The following is a 22,951-nucleotide window of genomic DNA, read 5'->3' as shown; positions in this document are numbered from 1 at the left end:
GTTTCACAAAAAAACAAAACTACAGGCCAATATCACTGGGGAACATAGATACAAGAATTCTCAACAAAATACTAGCAAACAGAATCCAACAGCACATTAAAAGGATCATACACAATGATCAAGTGGGGTATATTCCGGGAATGCAAGGATTCTTCAATATATGCAAATCAATCAATGCAATACACCATATTAACAAACTGAAAGATAAAAGACATATGATAATCTCAATACATGTAGAAAATTTTTTGGCAAAATTCAACACCCTTTTATAATAAAAACTCTCCAAAAGTGGGCATAGAGGGAACCTAGCTCAACATAATAAAGGCCATATATGACAAACCCACAGACAATATAATTCTCAATGGTGAAATTCTAATAAGCATTTCCTCTAAGATCAGGATCAAGACAAGGATGTACACTCCCGCCACTTTTATTCAACACAGTTTTGAAAGTTTTAGCTGCAGCAATCAGAAAGGAAAATGAAATTAAAGGAATACAAATTGGAAAAGAAGTGAAACTGTTACTGTTTGCAGATGACATGATACTATACATAGGGAATCCTAAAGATACTACCAGAAAATTACTAGAGCTAATCAATGAATTTAGTAAAGTTCAGGATACAAAATTAATGCTCAGAAATGTCTTGCATTTCTATACACTAACAACAAAAGGTCAGAAAGAGAAGTCAAAGAAACAATCACATTCACCACTGCAAAAAAAGAATAAAATACATAGGAATAAACCTACCTAGGGATGTAAAAGACCTGTACTCAGAAAACTATAAGACACTGATGAAAAAAATCTAAGAAGACACAAACAGATGGAGAGATATACCATGTTCTTGGATTTGAAGAATCAATATTGTGAAAATGACTATATTACCCAATCTAATCTACAGATTCAATGCAATCGTTATCAAATTACCAATGGTATTTTTCACAGAACTAGAGCAAAAAATTTACAATTTGCATGGAAATACAAAAGAATCTGAATAGCCAAAGCAATCTTGAGAAAGAAAAATGGAGCTGGAGGAATCAGGCTCCCTGACTTCAGACTCTACTACAAAGCTACAGTAATCAAGACAGTAAGGTATTGGCACAAAAACAGAAATATAGATCAATGGAAGAGGTTAGAAAGCCCAGAGATAAACCCACTTCATATGGTCACCTTATTTTTGACAAAGTAGACAAGAATATACAATGAAGAAAAGACACCCACTTCAGTAAGTCATGCTGGGAAAACTGGACAGCTACATGTAGAAGAATGAAATTATAACACTTTCTAATATCATACAAAAAAATAAACTCAAAATGGATTAAAGACCTAAATGTAGGGCTTCCCTGGTGGCACAGTGGTTGAGAGTCCGCATGCTGGTGCAGGGGACATGGGTTTGTGCCCCAGGCCAGGAAGATCCCACATGCCATGGACTGGCCGGGCCCGTGAACCATGGCCACTGAGCCTGTGCATCTGGAGCCTGTGCTCTGGGATGGGAGAGGCCACAACAGTAAGAGGCCCATGTACCAAAAAAAAAAAAAAAAAAAAAAAAGACTTAAATGTAAGGCCAGACACTATAAAAGAGGCCCATGTACCAAAAATGGAAAACATAGGCAGAACATTCTGTGACATAGATCACAGCAAGATCCTTTTTGACCCACCTACTAGAGTAATGGAAATAAAATAAAAAATAGACAAATGGGAACTAATTGAACTTAAAAGCTTTTGCACAGCAAAGGAAACCATAAACAAGATGAAAAGACAACCCTCAGAATGGGAGAAAATATTTGCAAATGAAGCAACTGACAAAGGATTAATCTCCATAATACACAAGCAGCTCATGAAGCTCAATGTCAAAAAAACAAACAACCCAATCAAAAAGGGTCGGAGACCTAAATAGACATTTCTCCAAAGAAGATATACAGATTGCCAACAAACACATGAAAAGATGCTCAATGTCACTAATTATTAGAGAAATGCAAATCAAAACTACAATGAGGTATCACCTCACACCAGTCAGAAATGGCCATCATCAAAAAATCTACAAACAATAAATGCTGGAGAGGGTGTGGAGAAAAGGGAATATTCATGCACTGTTGGTGGGAATATAAATTGATACAGCCACTATGGAGAACAGTATGGAGTTTCCTTAACAAACTAAAAATAGAATTATCATACGACCCAGCAATCCCACTACTGGGCATAAACCTTGAGAAAACCATAATTCAAAAAGAGACATTTACCACAATGTTCATGGCAGCACTATTTACAATAGCCAGGACATGGAAACAACCTAAGTGTCCATTGGCAGATGAATGGATAAAGAAGATGTGGCTCACATACACATTGGAATATTAGCCATAAAAAGAAACGAAATTGAGTTATTTGTAGTGAGGTGGATGGACCTTGAGTCTGTCATACTGAATGAAGTAATTCAGAAAGAGAAAAACTCGTACTGTATGCTAACATATATTATGGAATTAAAAAAAAGGTTTTGATGAACCTAGGCACAGGACAACAATAAAGATGCAGATGTAGAGAATGGACTTGAGGACATAGTGAGGGGGAAGGGGAAGCTGGGATTAAGTGAGAGAGTACCATTGACATATATATACTACCAAATGCAGAATAGCTAGCTAGTGGGAAGCAGCCGCATAGCACAGGGAAATCAGCTTGGTGCTTTGTGACCACTTAGAGGGGTGGATAGGGAGGGTGCGAGGGAGGGGATATAGGGATATATGTATACATATACCTGATTTACTTTGTTATACAGTAGAAAATAACTGAACATTGTAAGAAAATTATACTCCAATAAAGACGTAAAATAATAAAAAGAAAAAGAAAAAAAGAGGAATCCTGGAGAGTGTTTAGAGGAAATACTATTTGTGGTGCATAATGACATAAATAATAACAGGTTAACCAGAAAAAAAGGAAGACAGATTATTTACAAATTTATTGTAACATTTAAAAAAAAACAAAATATATTATAATAGGTTTATACCACTTTGATAAAATACTTAATGTATCTCACCATATTAACAGAGTAATTGAAAAAAAATATATATATATATTTTGTGTGGTACACAGGCCTCTCACTGTTGTGGCCTCTTCCATTGCAGAGCACAGGCTCTGGTCGCGCAGGCTCAGCAGCCATGGCTCACAGGCCTAGCCACTCTGTGACATGTGGGATCTTCCCGGACCGGGGCACGAACCCGTGTCCTCTGCATGGGCTGGCAGACTCTCAACCACTGCACCACCAGGGAAGCCCTGAAAAATATTTTTATCTCATCTAATGCAGAAAAAACATTTTACAAAATAAAGTAGTTTTTTAAATAAAATATGTCAGCGATCTAAGTGTACAATTGAACTTCCTCAATCTCATAAACAGTATCTTTTAAAAAACTTACCTACATTGTATGTAATGGTGAGATATTTAACTTTTATTCCTGACAATGGGGAACATGACAAAAATGTTCACTCATCACTTCTATTCAACATTTTAGTATAGATTTTTCACAGTAAGGTAAGGCAACAAACAAAGAAACAAAAAACCATAAGCAAAACCAAAATTATATTTATAGTAATTTATATTTGACCAGTTGCAAAGGTAATTTCAACACAGAGCCTTATAATAATTGCGCTAGATATCCATATGTAAAAAAATATAAAGAATTATGATCTCACAGCATACACAAATACTCAAATATTGATTTAAAACAGATCATAGGCATAAATGTAAAAATTAACAGTATTAAGCTTTAGAAGAGAATATAAGTGTATATCTTTGCGATTTGTAGGTAGCAAAGGTTTTTGAGAAAATAAGTAGAAAGCAATAACCAAAGAAGAAATTAAAAGAAAAATAAATTAGACTTTACCAATATTAATAACTTTTTGCATAACATATGTCAGAAAATAAATAGACAAATAATAGATTAAAAGGAAATTTTTACAAAGAATTTGTAGGTAGTATAAAGAATTCTTACAACTCAATAAAATAACATAGTAATTTAAAATGTATAAAAACTTGAAAAATACATTTTCCAAAAGAAGATATTCATATAGTTAGTAAGCTCATGGGATCATCAGTCAAATGCAAAACAAATTCAAATTACATTTATAATGTGCTACCACACACCTACTAGAATGCCTAAAATAAAAATAAAAACATAAACAAACAAACAAACAAAAAACTATTTTTAGAAAATGTTGGAACACCTTGTGGCAAGAGAAGGTAAGGAAGACTCAAAGAATGAAAGGCATATTGTAAGATCATAGCAGTCAGCTTAAAAGAGTCCCCAGTGGGCCAACTCTAGGAAAATTTCAGCTTCAAAATAAATGAGAATAGTAACAAGTTGTAACTGATTCAATAAAATAAGAACATAAATTCATACTGATATAAATGAACAAATCAATAAATAATTGGAGAAAAGATATTTATCTTTACAGCATACTGCCAAGAATATTACTGGGACAACTGAAAAAATTCAATATGGAATATAGATTAAATAGTATTGTATCCACATAAAATTTCCATGTTTTATTAACAGTACTTTGGTTATATAGGAAATTCTTGCTAATGTATTTTGGAATAAAGGGGCACTGTATCTCCAATCTACTCTCAAAACGCTCATAATAAATTTCATACACATATTTATAAAAATAATTATAAAGCAAATGGGGAAAAGTTTAAATAAATAGTGAAGCTGGGTAAAGACTATATATGAAAGGTCCTTGTATACTGTTTCTGATATTTTGTCATAAGGTTGAAATAATATCATAATACAAATTGGCAACAAAATATATATACTGTTAATTACAGATAATTATCACTATATTTTAAAGGGCAAGATTTTCTACCAATAGTTATGTTAACAAATGACATTACTGGAGGTACATATAACAATAAGTGAAAAATATGCTTTATTTTTTTGAGAAATATGCTTTATAATATATAAGCATTAAACTCACTGAGATGGATAGATATCTTAATTGGTATATGTAAAGTACCAATTTATATGAATAAACTATAAATTATATGAATTAATTTCTTTGGTATCCACTATTATTATTTATAAGTAGGATAATGTATGCATAGTTTTTCTTTCCAAATTATGTTGCACAATTTTTTATTAAGAAGCTAAAGATTCAAGGAATTTAAGAGATTGGCATCCAATTAAGCATCCTAATTTTTTTTTAAAAAAGTGTTTTCCAACTTCCTAAGTAAACTGACAATTTAAGATTTTTACAGAGGTATGAATGTGAGAATGAAAATCCCTCACTGTATATTGAAATGACATATTTTAGAATGCACATTTTACACTGTGGAAATAAATCCTAACAAGTTCTCTTGGGAGTATTATGTTTAAAAAAAGAAATGTTATAGCTCTGACATAATCCACTTCACTAAACATAACTTTAAAACACTCTTTTTGAAATGTGACAGTTAACTGGAATTTTAATGTAGTAACAGAATCTGCCATATCAATGATAGAATGATGTAAATGAAATAAACTCATACACTTAATTCCAAACCCAGACTTTATTGAATGTGCAACAGATTGTTCAAGCTCAAGTCAGGATTCCAACCACTTTTTCTACATAGAAAAACAATTGGTAAATTTGAATTGCATTTTCCTTTAGGTTCCTCCTGGCATAGTTGTTTACATAAGAATTTCTGCCTCTTTTTGTATGCCCTTCTATATCACCTAGGTGATCATGGTCAGCATTAACACATAAAATTAGGGATATCACAATGAAAGCAAGCAAGCAAAAATATAGGTAAACAAAAAAACAAAAATATAGGTAAACACAGCAGACTTTCCTTCTCTTCTTGAATTTCTAACTTATGTTTGAAATTTGAAGAAAACATTGAATGTCTGATGTGTACCTAAATATATGGAAAAAAATGTTTAATTCATTAATGTTACAAATAAGAGAAGATAAATAATGAAAGAGAGATAAAATTTCTAAACTACACTCAAACATATAAAATGATAAGATCACTAGGCTGTGGTAGGTTATACATAGATTATATAATACCCAGAACAATGACCAAAACTGTATACAAAAAGCAAAATAAACCCAAATGAAGCAGAAGGAGGGGGACAATAAAGATAAGAACATAAATCAATAAAATTGAAAAGGCAAAACTGTAGAAAAAAAAGCTAATGAAACAAGGAGATGTTTCTTTGAAAACTGACACACACAAAAAAAATTGATAAAGAAAAATAGAAAGAAAACATAACTTACCAATATCAGGGATGAAATAGGGGATATCACTATAGGTCCCATAGACATTAAAAAAAAAAAAAGATAATTAGGGAATAGTAGAAACAAATCTACACACATAGATATAACCACTCAAGTTGCCAATTTTTACAATTCATTAAAAAGCACACTCTACTATAATTCACCCAATATCGATCAAAGTGATCCACCATATTAACAGGCTAAAGAGAAAAAACACATGATCACATCAATCCATACACAAGACATTTGACAAACCTCAGCATCCATTCATGATAAAAATTCTCAGAAATACAGTAACAAAGGAAACTTCCTCAATTTGATATAGAGCATCTACAAAACAACAAAAATAACAAACAAAACACCTACAAATGTTATTATTCTTAATAATCTAAGACTGAATGCTTACCCAATGAGACTCATAAATAATGTAAATTTGTCTACTCTAAATTTTTATTACTCAATATAGTGCTAGAATTTGTAAACAGTGTTGTAAGTTAAGAAAAGGAAATGAGGATCATACAGGTCAGATACGAAGGGAAAAATTCTCAATTTTTGCAGATGACATGATTGTCTACATAGAAAATTCCAAGCTATTTAAAAAAAAATCTTAAAACTAAAAAGTTATTTTAGCAAGTTGACAGGATACAAGATAAACATACAGAAATCATTCTTATTTCTATGTAGAATCAGTGAAGATATGGATAACAAAATTAAAAATGCAATGTATTTACAATTGCGTGAAAAAAATAAAGAAAACTTAGATATGAATCAAACAAAATATGTGTAGTATTTGGATTCTGAAACTGCCTAACCTTGATAAAGGTAAACAAAGACGATCTAAACAAATTGAGATATATTTCATGCTTATGAATTGGAAAACTGCATATGGTAAAGATTGATATGCAGGTTTAATGCAATTAATATTAAAATTGCAACATGATTTGTTGTAGATACTCTAACACTTATATGGAACAGGGAATGAAATAGAATAGCTAAAATAAATTTTGAGAAAAAATAATAATGTGAGAAGAATTAGTCTATGCTATTCGAAGCTTTACTGTTAGCTATAAAAATCAAGACTTTCATTGGAGGAAGGATAGGCATATAAATCAATGGAACTGAAGACAGAACTAAGAAATAGATACACACAAATATGCTTGATTTTTGATGAAGGTGGAAAATTAATTGGATATCTATAGAGGGAAAAAAAACTTGTCTTAGGTCCCATGTTTTATAATATTAAATAAATATGGATTGCAACTTAAATTTATAACTTAAAACTATGAATCCTTTGAAAAAAAATAGACAATATTTGCGTTCTAGGCTAGGCAAGTATTTCTTAGATTTGACACCAAATTCACAATATATATAGGAAAATTTAATAAATTGTACTTCAACAAATTACAAACTTTTAATCTGCAAAATATCCCACTAAGTATATGAAAAGCCAAACTATTTTCAGGGAAAAAAGTATTTCAAAGCTGCATCTACCTAGCATCTAGGATATTAAAAACTAAACAAAATAGAACAAAACTACAATGTCAACAAAAAAGACAAAACCAAATTCAAATTAGAAAATGGGAAGAACACATGAAGATATTTTATGTAAGAGGATATCCACATGGCAAATAATCATGTGAAAAAATGTTCAATATCAACATCATTAGTAATGTGAAATTACCATTTTCCCAAAGAAGGCATACAATGATCAAATAGTACATGAAAATGTTTATCACTAATCATCAGGAAAATGTAAATCAAAATCACACTGAGCTATCACCCCACACCTGGTAGAATGACTGTTATCAAAAAGACAAGAGATATCAAATACTGATGAGAATATGAGAAAAGGAGAACCTTGGTGGGAACATATATTGGTAAAGACACTATGGAAAATAGTATAGACATCATACAAAAAATTGAACATATAAATACTATATGATACAGCAATCCCATTTCTAGGTATTTATCCAAAGGAAATGAAATTAGGATCTCATAGATATATCTGCACTCCCATGTTCATTGCAGCATTGTTCACAAAAGCTAAGAGATGGAAACAAATTAAATGTCTATCAACTGATGAATGGATAAAAAGGAATGTGGAGAACATGGACATACACAGACACACACAGAAGAATATTTTTCAGCCATAGAAAAAGATGGAAATTTTGTCATTTACAACAACATGGATGCCACTTGAGGACCTTATGCTGAGTGAAATAAGTCGGACAGAGAAAAACAAAAACTGTATGATCTCACTTACATGTAGAATCAAAAAAAGCTGAACTCATAGAATCAAAGGGTAAAATCATTGTTGCCAGGGTCTGGGCTGGAGCCGGGGAGATAATGGAGCTGTGGGCCAGAGGCTATAAACTTCCAATTATAAAAGAAATAATTCTGGGTATCTTATGTATAATATGGTGACTATAGTTAATAATGCTGTATTGTATACTTAAAAGTTGCAGAAAAGTAGATTTTAAATGTTTTCATCATAATGACAACAGCAACAACAATTAATGGTAAATATACGAGGTGAAGAATGTAACTACCCTTACTGTGATAATCACTTCTCAATGTATACCTGTATTAAATCATCATGCTGTACATCATAGACTTACACAATGTTGTCTATCAATTATATCTCAATAAACCTGGAAAAAGCAATCTATGATGCATCCATACCATAGAACACTATTCATCAATAAAAAGATATGAACTGTGAATCTCCAGAAAACTGTGCAAAGTGAAAAATCCAGTTCCAAAATGTTACATACTGTATGATTTCATGTATATAACATACTTGAAATGACAAAACAATAAAAGTGAAGAGATTGTTGCCTGCCAGGTGTTAGTGAGGGAGTGGGTGAGAGGGAAGTGATTGTAGCTATAGAAGAGCAAATTGTGGGATCCTTGTAGTGATGAAAATGTTCCCCATACTGACTGTGTCAAAGCCAGTATCCTTGTTATGATATTCTACTATAGTTTTGTATGGTGGTAAAATTTGATTACAGGTACATGAGATGTGTATTATTTCTTACAACTGTATATAAATCTAAAATTATCTCAAAATAAAAATATTTAATAAAAGAAGACCTCTTGAAAATCAAATATGTGTTAGAATAAAAACACACCTAATAACTAAGGGAGAAAAATTAGGTAAAAACTGAAGTTTGATTTCTGGATTTAGTAATTAACTTTTCTTCTAGGATTTTACGTTTTGTTTGTTTTTAAGTCTATGTAAGTTCACACCTTGTGAACAACCTCAAATACACACATATTGCATACATCAACTTGAAATTGAGCATGAGTAATTTCATATTTTTACTACAAATGAGGAATGGTATCTAAGGTATATTTTTTTATATAATGTGTCCCTAGCACAGTGCCTGGCATGAAAATGGCAATGTTCTGTAAAGCAACAATCATACTGACTTATGAATCAATAACTGTCAACACACATTCTCCCCAACAAAAAGCTCTGACTCAAATATCCTGACATTATGGCAGGGAACATGCAATAAGGGAGAAGTGGGCTGATGTTGATGTTGACATCCTTTTAGGAATCTGTATTGAAGAACCTTTGATATTATCAACTTTGTAGCAACAACGGCCCTTGAAGCAAAAACTACCGTATGGCAGAACTTCTCTTTGATCACCAAACCATTTCAAAGTTGTGCTTATGCCTCTAAACCTTAAATAATATCATAGCACTTTCATATTATGAAATAATTTGAATTTAGAGGAAAATACTATATTTAAATTATAATTAGCTCTAGTGATTTTATTTTACAGAATTAATGGATTAATTTCAGTTAGTTGGTGTGACCCATGAACACCTGTTTGATTGCAAATAAGATCACTGAAGGTCCTAAGTGAGAAGCCTCTAGTGCTTTTTCAATATTAACCTGGAATAATAGGATAAACAATCTGGCATTTTGTCTGCTAGAATCCACGGACTGAGTTGATTTCCCTTGGTTTAAAAGAATTTAGACTTAATGCTTCTTGGAGACAACCAGATTTTGATGTGTTCCTCACCCTCAACTCCCTTGACATAATGGACAATATGGCCTGCTAGGAGAAGTGGCTTGCCTAAGTCCAAGAACCTTTGATTATTTTGCCCATTGGACCTGGGAATCAGTGGGAGGCAGCACTATAACTGGTATATGATTTACTCATACCTGGTGTGTCTGCTTTTTGGACATCAGAGTCCACTCAGACAAATACAAATAAATTAGGAGAAGGAGGCAAGATGGTGGAGTAGAAGGATGTGAGCTCACCCATTCTTACAGAAACACTAAAATCACAACTAACTGCTAAACAACCACTAACAGAAAAATGCAGGAACCTACCAGAAAAGATACCCTACTTCCAAAGACAAAAAAGAAGCCACAGTGAGATTGTAGGAGGAGCACAACTGTGATAAAATCAAATCCCATACACGCTGGGTCGGCAACCTGCAAATTGGAAAATGATTATACCAGAGAAGTTCTCTCACAGGAGCAAAACTTCTGAGCCCCACGTTGGGCTCCACAGTCTGGGGGTCTGGCAATAGGAGGAGGAGCTTCCCAGGGAGTCTGGCTTTGAAGGCCAGTGGGGTTTGACTACAGGTATTCTACAGGACAGGGAGAATCAGAAACTCCACTTCTGGAGGGCACAAATAAGGTCTCATGCACAACAGGACATGGGGAAAAAAGCAGTGACCTCATAAGAAACTGGGTCGGACCTGCCTGCTAGTGTTGGAGGGTCCCCTGCAGAGGCAGGGGGTGGCTGTGACTCATTGTGGGGACAGGAACACTGGAAGCAGTGGCTCTGGTGAGTGCTAATTAGGGTTACCAGAAGGAGAAGAGAAAGAAAAGGATCTGAGAAAATATTTCAAGAGATGATGAAAATTTCTCTAACATGGCAAAGGAAACAGTCATCTAAGCCCAGGAAGCACAGAGAGTCCCAAGAAGGATAAACCAAGGAAGAACATGCTGAGACACATAATAATCAAATTGGCAAAAACTAAAGACAAAGAAAAAAATATTAAAAGCAACAAGGGAAAATCAACAAATAACATACAAGGGGACAAGGGAACTCCCATAAGTTCATCATCTGATTTTTCAGCAGAAACTCTGCAGGCCAGAAGGGAGTAGTATGATATATTTAAAGTGATGAAAGGGAAGAACCTACAATGAAGACTACACCACCCAGCAAGGCTTTCATTCAGATTCAATGGAGAAATCAAAAGTTTTACAGACAAGCAAAAGCTAAAAGAATTCAGCACCACCAGACCATCTTTGTAACAAAGGCTAAAAGAATTTCTCTAGGTAGGAAAAAAAGGGTCACAACTAGAAACAAACAAAAAAAATTATGAATGGAAAAGCTCACTGGTAAAGGCAAATATATAATAAAGTTAGGAAATAATCTGCACAAAAATATGATACCAAAACCAGCAATTGTGAGAAGAGGAGAGCACAAATGCAGGCTATTAGAAATGCATTTGAAATAAAAAGGCAAGGAACTTTAAAAAATCTTGCTTATACAAAGACTGTTATATCAAAACATGGTATCCACAAACCAAAAATCTACAATAGATACACACATAAAAAAGAAAAAGGAATCTAAACACAACACTAAAGTTAGTTATCAAATCACAAGACAACAGTACAAAGAGGAAGGGAAGGAAAAACAGCTACAAAAACAAATGCAAAACAATTAACAAAATAGCAATAAGAACATATATGTTGATAATTACCTTAAATGTAAATGGATTACAAGCTCCAACCAGAAAACATACACTGGCTGAATTGATACAAAAAAAAAAAGACCTGTATATATGCTGTCTACAAGAGACCCAGTTCAGATCTAGAGAATCAAACAGATTGAAAGTGAAGGGATGGAAAATGGTATCCCATGCAAAAGGAAATCAAAAGAAAACTGAGTAGCAATACATTTATCAGACAAAATAGACTCCAATATAAAGACTATTGCAAGAGACAAAGAAGGGCACTACATAATGATCAAGGGATCAATCCAAGCAGAAGACATAACAATGGTAAATATCTATGTACCCATCATAGGGGCACATCAATATATAAGGCAAATGCTAAGAGTCATAAGAAGGTAAATTGACAGTAATACAATAATAGTGGGGGGCTTTAACACCCACTTACACTAATGGACAGATCACCCAGACAGAAAATTAGTAAGGAAACACACACCTTAAATGACACATTACACCAGAAAGACTTAATTGATATTTATAGAACATTCCATCTGAAAGCAGCAGAACACAATTTCTTAACAAGTGCACATGGAGCACTCTCCAGGATAGATCAAATGTTTGGTCATAAATCATGCCTAAATAAATTTAAGAAAATTTATATCTCATCAAGCATCTTTTCTGACCACAATGCTATGAGATTAGAAATCAAATACAGGAAAAAAACTAAAAAACACAAACACATGTAGGCTTAAAATATTTGTTACTAAACAACCAATGGATCACTGAATAAATCAAAGAGGAAATCAAAAAATACCTAGAGACAAATGACAACAAAACACATCAATCCAAAACCTATAGGACACAGCAAAAGTTCTAAGAAGGAGGTATATAGCAATACAATCTTACCTCAAGAAACAAGATATATCTCAAATAAACAACCTAACCTCACACCTAAAGCAACTATAGAAAGAAAAACAAACAAAACCCAAACTTAGTCGAAATAAAGAAATCATAAATATCAGAGCAGAAATAAATGAAACAGAGATGAAGGAAACAATAGCAAAGATCAATGAAACCAAAAGCTGGTTCTTTGAGAAGATAAACAAAATTGGTAAAACTTTAGCCAGACTCATCAACAAAACCAGGGAGAGGACTCAAATCAATAAAATTAGAAAAGAAAAAAGGAAAAGTTACAATGGACACCACAGAAATACAAAGGATCATAAGAGACTACTACAAGCAACTATATGCCAATAAATGGACAACCTAGAAGAAATGGAAAAATTCTTAGAAAGGTGCAATCTCCCAAGACTGAACCATGAAGAAATAGAAAATATGAACAGACCAATCACAGGTACTGAAATTGAAACTGTGATTAAAACACTTCCAATAAACAGAAGTACAAGACCAGATGGCTTCACAGGCTAATTTTATCAAACATTTACAGAACAGGTTACACCTATCCTTCTGAAACTATTCCAAAAAATCTCAGAGGAAGGAAAACTCCTATACTCATTCTATGAGGCCACCATCTCCTTGATACCAAAACCAAAGATATCACAAAAGAAGAAAATTACAGGCCAATATCAATGATGAACATAGACACAAAAATCCTCAACAAGATACTAGCAATCTGAATCCAACAATACATTAAAAGAATCATACACCATAATCAAGTGGGATTTATCTCAGAGATACAAGATTTTTCCAATATCCACAAATTAATCAGTGTGATACACTACATCAACAAACTGAAGAATAAAAACCATATGATCATCTCTATAGGTGAAGAAAATCCTTTTGACAGAATTCAACATCGTTTTATGATAAAAACTCTCCAGAAAGTGGGCATACAGGGAACATACCTCAACATAATAAAGGCCATATCTGACAAACCTACAGCTAACACCATACTCCAAAAAAAAAAAAAAAAGCTGAAAGCATTTCATCTAAAATCAGGAACAAGACAAGGATGTACACTGTCACTTTTATTCAACATAGTTTTGGAAGTCCTAGCCATGACAATCAAAGAAGAAAAGGAAATAAAGGGAATCCAAATTGGAAAAGAAGAAGTAAAACTGTCACTCTTTGCAGATGACATGATATATACATAGAAAACGCTAAAGATACTACCAGAAAACTACTAGAGCTCATTAATGAATTTGGTAAAGTTGCAAGACAAAATTAACACACAGAAATCTCTTGCATTTCTACATGCTATAAATGAAAAATCAGAAAGAGAAATTAAAGAAACAATCTCATTTGCCACCTCATCAAAAATAATAAAATACCTAGGAATAAACCTATCTAAGGAGGCAAAAGATCTCTACTCTATAAACTAATGTGCTGATGAAAGAAATCAAAGATGACACAAATAGATGGAAAGATATACCATGTTCTTGGATTGGAAGAATCAATATTGTCAAAATGACTATACTACCCAAGGCAATCTACAGATTCAATCCAATCCCTATCAAATTACCAATGACATTTTTTCACAGAATTAGAACCAAAAATCTGTATGGAGACACAAAAGATGCTGAGTACCCAAAGCAATCTTGAGAAAGAAAAATGAAGCTAGAGGAAACAGGTTCCCTGGCTTCAGACTTCATCAAAACAGTATGGTTCTGGCACAAAAACAGAAACATAGATCAATGGAACAGGATAGAAATCCCAGAAATAAACCCACAAACCTATAGTCAATTAATCTATGAGAAAGGAGGCAAGGCTATACAATGGAGATAAGACAGTGCCTTCAATAAGTGTTGCTGGGAAAACTGAAGAGCTACATGTAAAAAAAAAAAATGAAATTAGAACGTTCTTTAACGTTCTTAACCATACACAAAAGGAGACTCAAAATGGATTGAAGACCTAAATGTAAGAGCAGATACTATGTAACTCTTAGAGAAAATATAGGCACAGCACTCTTTGACACAAATTGCAGCAATATCTTTTTTGATCCATCTCCTAGAGTAATGGAAATAAAAACAAAAATAAACAAATAGGACCTAATCAAACTCAAAATCTTTTTTATAGCAAGTGAAACCATAAACAAAATGAAAAGACAACCCACAGAATGGGAGAAAATATTTGCAAATGATGTGCCTGACAAGGGATTAATCTCCAAAATTTACAAAAACTCATGAAGTTCAATATACAAAAAAAAAAAAAAGATAAAAAAAGTGGACAGAAATCCTAAATAGACATGTCTCCAAAGAAGACATACAGATGACCAAGAGGTACATGAAAAGATGCTCAACATCACTAATTATTAGAGAAATGTAAATTGAAACTACAATGAGGTATCACCTAACACCAGTCTGAATGGCCATCATCAAAAAGTCTACATACAATAAATGCTGGAGAAAAGGGAACCCTCCTACACTGTTGGTGACAATGTAAGTTGGTACAGTCACTGTGAAGAACAGTATGGAAGTTCCTTAAGAAACTAAAAATAGAGCTACTATATGATCTAGCAATCCCACTCCTGGGCATATATTCAGAGAAAAACATGGTTCAAAAGGATACATGCACCACAACGTTCATTGCAGCGCTATTTACAATAGCAAGAACATGGAATCAACCTAAGTGTCCACCGACAGATGAGTGGATAAAGAAGATGCTGTACATATTTACAATGGAATATTATTCAGCCATTAAAAATAATGAAATAATGCCATTTGAAGCAACATGGGTGGACCTGGAGATTATCATACCAAGTGCAGTAAGTCAGACAGAGAAAGACAAAATATCATTTGATATAGCTTACATGCAGAGTCTCAAATAATGATAAAAATGAACTTATTTATAAAATAGAAATACACATCACAGACTTAGAGAACAAATTTATGGTTATCAAAGGGGAAGGGTGGGGAGGAGGGACAGACTTGGAGTTTGGGATTGACATGTATACACTGCTATATTTAAAATAGGTAACCAACAAGACCTACTGTATATAGCACATGGAACTTTGCTCAATACTCTGTAATAACTTAAATGGGAAACGAATTTGAATAACAATAGATAAATGTTTATGTATAACGGAACCACTGTTGTACACATGAAACTAACAAAACATTGTTAATCAACTCTACTCCAATATAAAATAAAAAATAAAAAACAGAGAAGTTTGCACATAAAAAATTAAAATGCCCTTAATAATTAGTCTTTTAAAGACTAATTCTGAAACAAGCCTTTGGAAGTGGGAAAATATGTGTCAGTATATGTTCAATGATTATCCTACTCAAATAAGCTGTGTATCTTATAGCTCATAATTTGCCCATAGCATAAAAGCAAAAAAGAAAAAGAAAAAGTTGAGTGGCGTTTTGGGGGTAGTGTTTTCAGACATTTATAAGAAAATGAAATGATAGACATAGTCTAAACTTTACCCAACCGTATACATTTAGAATTTAGAGACATCTGAGTCCTAAATGAGTGGACACATCAATTGTTTCAGCATTCCCTCTCCCCAAGGTTCTCAGCTGTGGAGGAGATGTTAAGCAGAGAGAATTAGCAGAATCTTGCACATTCTCAAGATATTATATTCAAAGTCAGTGCTGAAGTTGAATCCAAAGATGAACTATAAAATATTGGAAATTATGGCCAACTTCTCCTAGTTCAAATACAACAAGAATACAAAGGCAGAAAAATATAAGAGGTTGGTGGTAGGACTTGAGACTAATAAACGATCTAATTAAATTGTCACCTAGTCATGATTCAGCTTAACAGTAAGAAATCTGACTGATCAACCCCTTAGTACAACTACCAGACAAAAGATAGAGACTGAATGCATTGTTACATAAAGAAACAAAAGCAAAATATATTATACTTTTGTCTTTGCTGCTTTTTTATACTCACTGTGGCTGATTCATTTTGTTGTGCAGTGGAGGCTAACACAACATTGTAAAGCAACCAGACTCCAATAAAAATTAATTTTAAAAAAAACAGGAGACATTTTGAAATTTCTGGAGATATTTTTGATAGTCACAACTGTGAAGATGATACTGACTCCTAGGGAGTAGAGGCCAGGGGTGCTGCTAAACATCCTACAATGTATAGACAACCCCACTCAACACAATGTTGACAGGACTGAGATTGAGAAATGCTGCTGTAGTGGAAAATGCTTGACTACTGGGGCAAAAATTGCACCAAATTAAACGCACTTAGAAGCAGCTATCTCTGAAGTAGATACTGCTTTGCCTTAAAAAGCCCACACCTTTTCCTTTAATATTCACACATGTTCAGTGAAAAACTGAAAAGTACTTCCATCATTTGACTGAATTAACTTGAGCTATCTTTTTGATCTTCATTTGTACCTTGTTTTCTCTGTAATATTCCTCAGATAGGGATATAAACACAAGACTAGGGCAAGGAACAGGCTACAGTGTCCGAGAAGCATGGGCAGGACAAGAAGGTGCTCCTGGAAACTCCATCGAGTGTTTCACTCAATGGTCACATGCCATGGTACAAAGGAGAATCTGGTCACATCATTGTTTGTGTAGGCAACACAATCCCTTTATCAGAATTTATAACTTCCCAGATTAGCCTTCTGTGCTTTTGCTTCTTTAGAGAAACAAAAAGTTCTCTTAGCCTTACGATTATTCTTTCCCTCAATTGCTTTCCTCAAGCCTGGGTACAGAGGTCAAATTGGTGCAGGTTTTAAATCAAATTCCACTAGCCATTTAAATTCTGAAAAAAATGCTTTAAACTCTCTTGGACTCATCTTGCTAACTTTAGATATGGCAATACCAAAATAACAAGTTTATTAAGGCTATCAAGTGAGATAATTCAGAGAATCTAATACAATAGTAGTTATAGAGTAAGTACTTTGAAATCTTAGTTTTCTATTCCCCCTAACATCTCACTAATGAAGACAGAATCTTTGGGAACATCTTCTAGCTTTTCTGACTAGTTTGAGGGCACTGGGTTTACAAAACACCTATAAAACCCTATTGACACACACACACAAACACACACACACACACACACACACATCATGGAAACAGTGTGTAATTACATACAAAATCATGTATTCTCTATTCTACGGTCACATCTTCCCTGGTATATCTCCATGGAGAGAGAGAGTGTGAGATTGAAAAGAAACAGAATCAATTTGAATTGTATATCCACTTGAGCTTCCTTTGTCATTCGTACTTGTTCAACTTTAATATTTTCTATAAATGTATTTGACTACTTCACTTTCCTTGTGTTTCACATAAAACTTCAAAGCCAACAATATTTTCTTTAAAAAAATATGCAGATGATTTCTGAAACTGCATTAAGTGCTTGGTGCAGCAACATTATATAAGCCCTCATGTAGGATATAGAAGTGGGTAGATTTGGAGTAATATTCTGTAAATTATAATGTTAGCAGTGCTAAGAATATGATCTCTATAAATCTCCAACTATCTCCTAGGTCTCTATATATGTTATATTTGATTTTCTACATAAAGTTTTCCAAAAAATATCAAATCAAATCAATTTGGAAACTTTAAAGCTTAGCTAATCCTCAACCATTAATAAAAGTCACAGATTGTATAGTTTTATTTTGAAAATTGTTATAGTAATAGTTCAGCTAAAAAAGTATTTTCCTGGAGCTGAAGGGAATATTAGAGGCTATCTAATCCTTCCACATTTAGTTTAGAGATGAGAAAAATGAGGTCTAAATACACCAAGAAACTTGTTGGATTACACAATTCTAAAATGGCAAAGATTAAACTGATATCCTGATGTCATGATTCTAAGTTTAGTTATTTACACAGCCTTCCCCATATTCATAGAACTTTTGAAGTATAGCTATCAAGCTAAACTTAAGAATCACTTTGTTTTATTAATTTTTTCAGCACGTTGAGCAGACAACAATTCAGGTGCACCCATGATTATGGTTTTTGACCTGGAGATAGGTCACTAACACCAAAGTAAACTCGGAAATAGGAGACATAATTGGTGAACAGAAACATCTATTTGAAGATATATTTGCGTTATTTGCCCTTAAAAAACAAACAAACCTATTTTACCACTTATAAAAATAAACCTGATCATGCACCAGTGATATAAAAATAAGATTTGGGGACAATAAATACTTTCATCAAAATAGGTAGTAGCAAAAGCACTTACCATTTTCAGAAGGTTTTTTTGATGAATCTATAAATGAGATCAATAAAGTAGTAGACCTATTAGTCTCAATATTTTTTAATGTCAATTCAACTGAAGGATAAGTCACATCACATCAGTAACAAATTATTCTTAGCTCAATTTTAGCAGGGACTTGGAGGAGAAGTGCTGGGTAAGGATAGGCAGGCACTTTGCATTTTTTAAAAGCCACTTTCTGTTGACTAATTCTTATACATCACATGTGATATGTTTTTTCCCTCTAGCTTAAGAAACAGGGTTTGAGAAATTCATACATGACAAACTTAACAATTTACTAACTTCCAAATCCTGGTTGTCTTCAGGTTCTTTCACAAATTATTCCTTGGAGGTTATGGGGGAGTGGGAAATTTGAGTTAGACTGATATTTATGCATTCTAGAGTGATATTTTTAAAATATAAGAAAATTAAAAATCACAATAAGACTAGTAATGAAATGATGGTGAAAACAGATTAATTTATATAATCTAGGTTTACAATGATAATAGAATTCATTGTGATCACTTTATTTTATTTGCTTTTGTTCCTACAAGAAGTCTTCCTGTATTAGTCAGTTGGTGGATTAAAGAAATATACCCAGAAAACAATTGAATACCCAGAAATTAATTGAAAGATAATTATATTTTTACTCAAGAATCATAAAGAAACTTAAAATTTTATAATTCTGAACACCATCAATATATCTTTTTCTCTCCAATTATTTATATCATCATATAATCTTTGGATTATTGGGAAATATTGCATAATGCTATTTTTGTATGATTTTTATTCACCTCCATCTCTTCCCAGATCAAGTACTTTTCTTTGATGTAAGCACTATACAGTTGGCACTCCCTATCCCAGGAAGCAGAATCTGTGAGTAGAGGGGGCCAACTGTACTATGCTGCTTTATATAAGGGACTTGAGCCCAGTGGATTTTGGTAACCATGGTGGAGGGACTTAGAACAAATCTCCCACAGTTGAGGGGGTGGGGAATGGAACTACTGTACATAGCTAACTTTACACATTCCTGGAGATCCCACAGAAGTGTTCTTTTTTTCTGGCTCTCACTGTTTTTCTATAATGGTCTTTTGTATTCTCTTTTTCTCCTCTTCATTACTGTTAATGAAGAGGCTATGTACCATATGTCATTTGAAGGGGCTCTCAATGACAAAATATGGGACAATTAGGCAAAAAATAAATAATATAATATTGAATTATAATCCATAGAAGAAAACAAATATCCATGAGGCCATATTGATATAAATAATAGTAGAATAAACACATAAATGAAATAAATGGATAATTATTTCTTACATAACATTCCAATTAAATGTAGAATGAATGAATGGAATACAAAATCACTCTTTGGGGAGACGGGAGGGTCCTCGGCTAAAGCCAAAGGCGGATCAAAGTGGTGGGACTTGCGCCGCGGCCGCGGAGACATGAAGGCCCTCCGCACTCCTCCTCAGCATCCGGGTCGGTGCTCACCCTCGCTGTCCTGTCCCCGGCCCCATGGAGAAGACGGAGCTGATCCAGAAGGCCAAGCTGGCCGAGCAGGCTGAGCGCTACGATGACATGTCCGCCTGCATGAAGGTCGTGACGGAGCAGGGCTCCGAGCTGTCCAACGAGGAGCGCAAACTGCCCTCGGTGGCCTACAAGAACGTGGGCGGGGGCCGCAGGTCCGCCTGGAGGGTCATCTCGAACATCAAGCAGAAGACCGACACCTCCGACAAGGAGCTGCAGCTGATTAAGGACTATCGGGAGAAAGTGGAGTCCGAACTGCCGTCCATCTGCACCACGGTCCTGGAATTGTTGGATAAGTATTTAATAGCCAATGCAAACAATCCAGAGAGTAAGATCTTCTATCTGAAGATGAAGGGAGATTACTTCCGGTACCTTGCTGAAGTTGCGTGTAGTGATGATCGGAAACAAATGATAGATAATTCCCAAGGAGCTTACCAAGAGGCTTTTGATATAAGCAAGAAAGAGATGCAACCCACACACCCAATCCGCCTGGTGTTGGCTCTTAACTTTTCTGTATTTTACTATGAGATCCTTAATAACCCAGAACTTGCCTGCACACTGGCTAAAACAGCTTTTGATGAGGCCATTGCAGAACTTGATACACTGAATGAAGACTCATACAAAGACAGCACCCTCATCATGCAGTTGCTTAGAGACAACCTAACATGGACATCAGACAGTGCAGGAGAAGAATGTGATGCGGCAGAGAGGCAGAGAACTAAGTGCATACAGGGTGTCATCCTTCTTCCCCTCAAGAAACCTTTTTACTCATCTCTATTCCTTATTCCATTTGGATTTCCTATAGCAAAGAAACCCATTCATGTGTATGGAATCAACTGTTTATAGTCTTTTCACACCACAGCTTTGGGAAAACTCCACTCCTTGATTTGTGTTTGTCTTGGCCTTTCTGGTGTGCAGTTACTGCTGTAGAAAAGTATTAATAGCTTCATTTCATATAAACATAAGTAACTTCCAAACACTTATGTAGAGGACTAAAAATGTATCTGGTATTTAAGTAATCTGAACCAGTTCTGCAAGTGACTGTGTTTTGTATTACTGTGAAGATATGAAAATGTAGTTAATTACAGTTTAAAGAGTGTTCTGCATAACCTCCTGATTTCTACATTCCCTCCCTTAACTCTTCTTTGGGGGTTTTCTTTCAGTAAAGCAACTTTTCCATCCTCTTAATATATTCCTTTTTGGTAGGAAACCAGAAGTATTAGATTGAATGGAAAAGCAGTTGACATTCTGAGGCTGGAGGTCACAAATTAAAATGCCTCCTGTATCATATATGATGGAGGTCTTGCGTATCTGTGACAACAGGGAGTTTCCTCATTCATTCTTCATTTGCTGCTGTTTAAGTTGACAACTTCCCTTCCCAACAAAAATTCACTTACACCTCCTGCCTTTGTAGTTCTGGTATTCACTTTACTATGTAATAGAAGTAGCATGTTGCTGCCAGAATACAAGCATTGCTTTTGGCAAATGAAAGTGCATGTCATTTCTTAATACACTAGAAAGGGGAAATAAAATACACAAGTCCAAGTCTAAAACTTTAGTACTTTTCCATGCAGATTTGTGCACATGTGAGAGGGTGTCCAGTTTGTCTAGTGATTGTTAGAGAGTTGGACCACTATTGTATGTTGCTAATAATCATCGACTGTAGTCCCAAAAAGGCCTTGTGAAAATGTTATGCCCTATGTAACAACAGAGTAACATAAAATAAAATTACATTTTATAAACCAAAAAAAAAAAAAAATCACCCTTTGGCAAATACCAGAGTAATAATTTATTGTGTCAATATATACTAAAATCAATAGGCAAAGGTATAATGAAAATCAGGATATTTACATCATCTCAAATATCTCACCACAATACTACTTATTAATTACAAAGGAAGAATAGTATTTTTACAGTAGAGAAAGCTGTGAGACACCACTTTAAAAATTAGCATTACCAATAATGAGACAAATTGTCATCACGTGCCTCCTCATATGATACACTGAGTAGAACATAGTATTAATTGGGTGATATTAAAAGAAAATAGCCTTTAATTAAGAATGTAAGCAGTTATGAGTTCCCACTCTTCTCTAACAACAAATAGAAAGCTGAACAGACAGAAAAATCAATAAATCTCCTCAAATCTATAAGACAAGGAAGGACATAGAGTAAACTGCTGCCCCCGAGCTTGGAGGGGATAAACAAATACAGGGAGTCGTGGCTTATTGGAACAGAGACTCACAAATGGAAACTGTCATGGAAACCAGGGCTAGCAAAGGAAACACTAAAGTGTAATTGATGAATTGCTGGAGACTCAGTGTGGGCAACTCTGAGAGGTTAAAAAAA

General features: G+C 34.1%; 1 pseudogene; it reads left to right on the top strand.

Annotated features, from left to right (window-relative positions):
* Window positions 1–20,459: 20,459 nt before the first annotated feature.
* On the top strand, window positions 20,460–22,364 carry LOC113609661 (14-3-3 protein theta pseudogene; annotated as a pseudogene).
* Window positions 22,365–22,951: the final 587 nt, after the last annotated feature.

This window comes from Aethalodelphis obliquidens, unplaced genomic scaffold (assembly GCF_003676395.1).
Source record: "Aethalodelphis obliquidens isolate GAN/ISIS:26980383/991018 unplaced genomic scaffold, ASM367639v1 scaffold58, whole genome shotgun sequence".
Classification (NCBI taxonomy): domain Eukaryota; kingdom Metazoa; phylum Chordata; class Mammalia; order Artiodactyla; family Delphinidae; genus Aethalodelphis; species Aethalodelphis obliquidens.
Note: the sequence above shows the minus strand (reverse complement) of the source record. Positions and strands in the feature narration are given on the sequence as shown.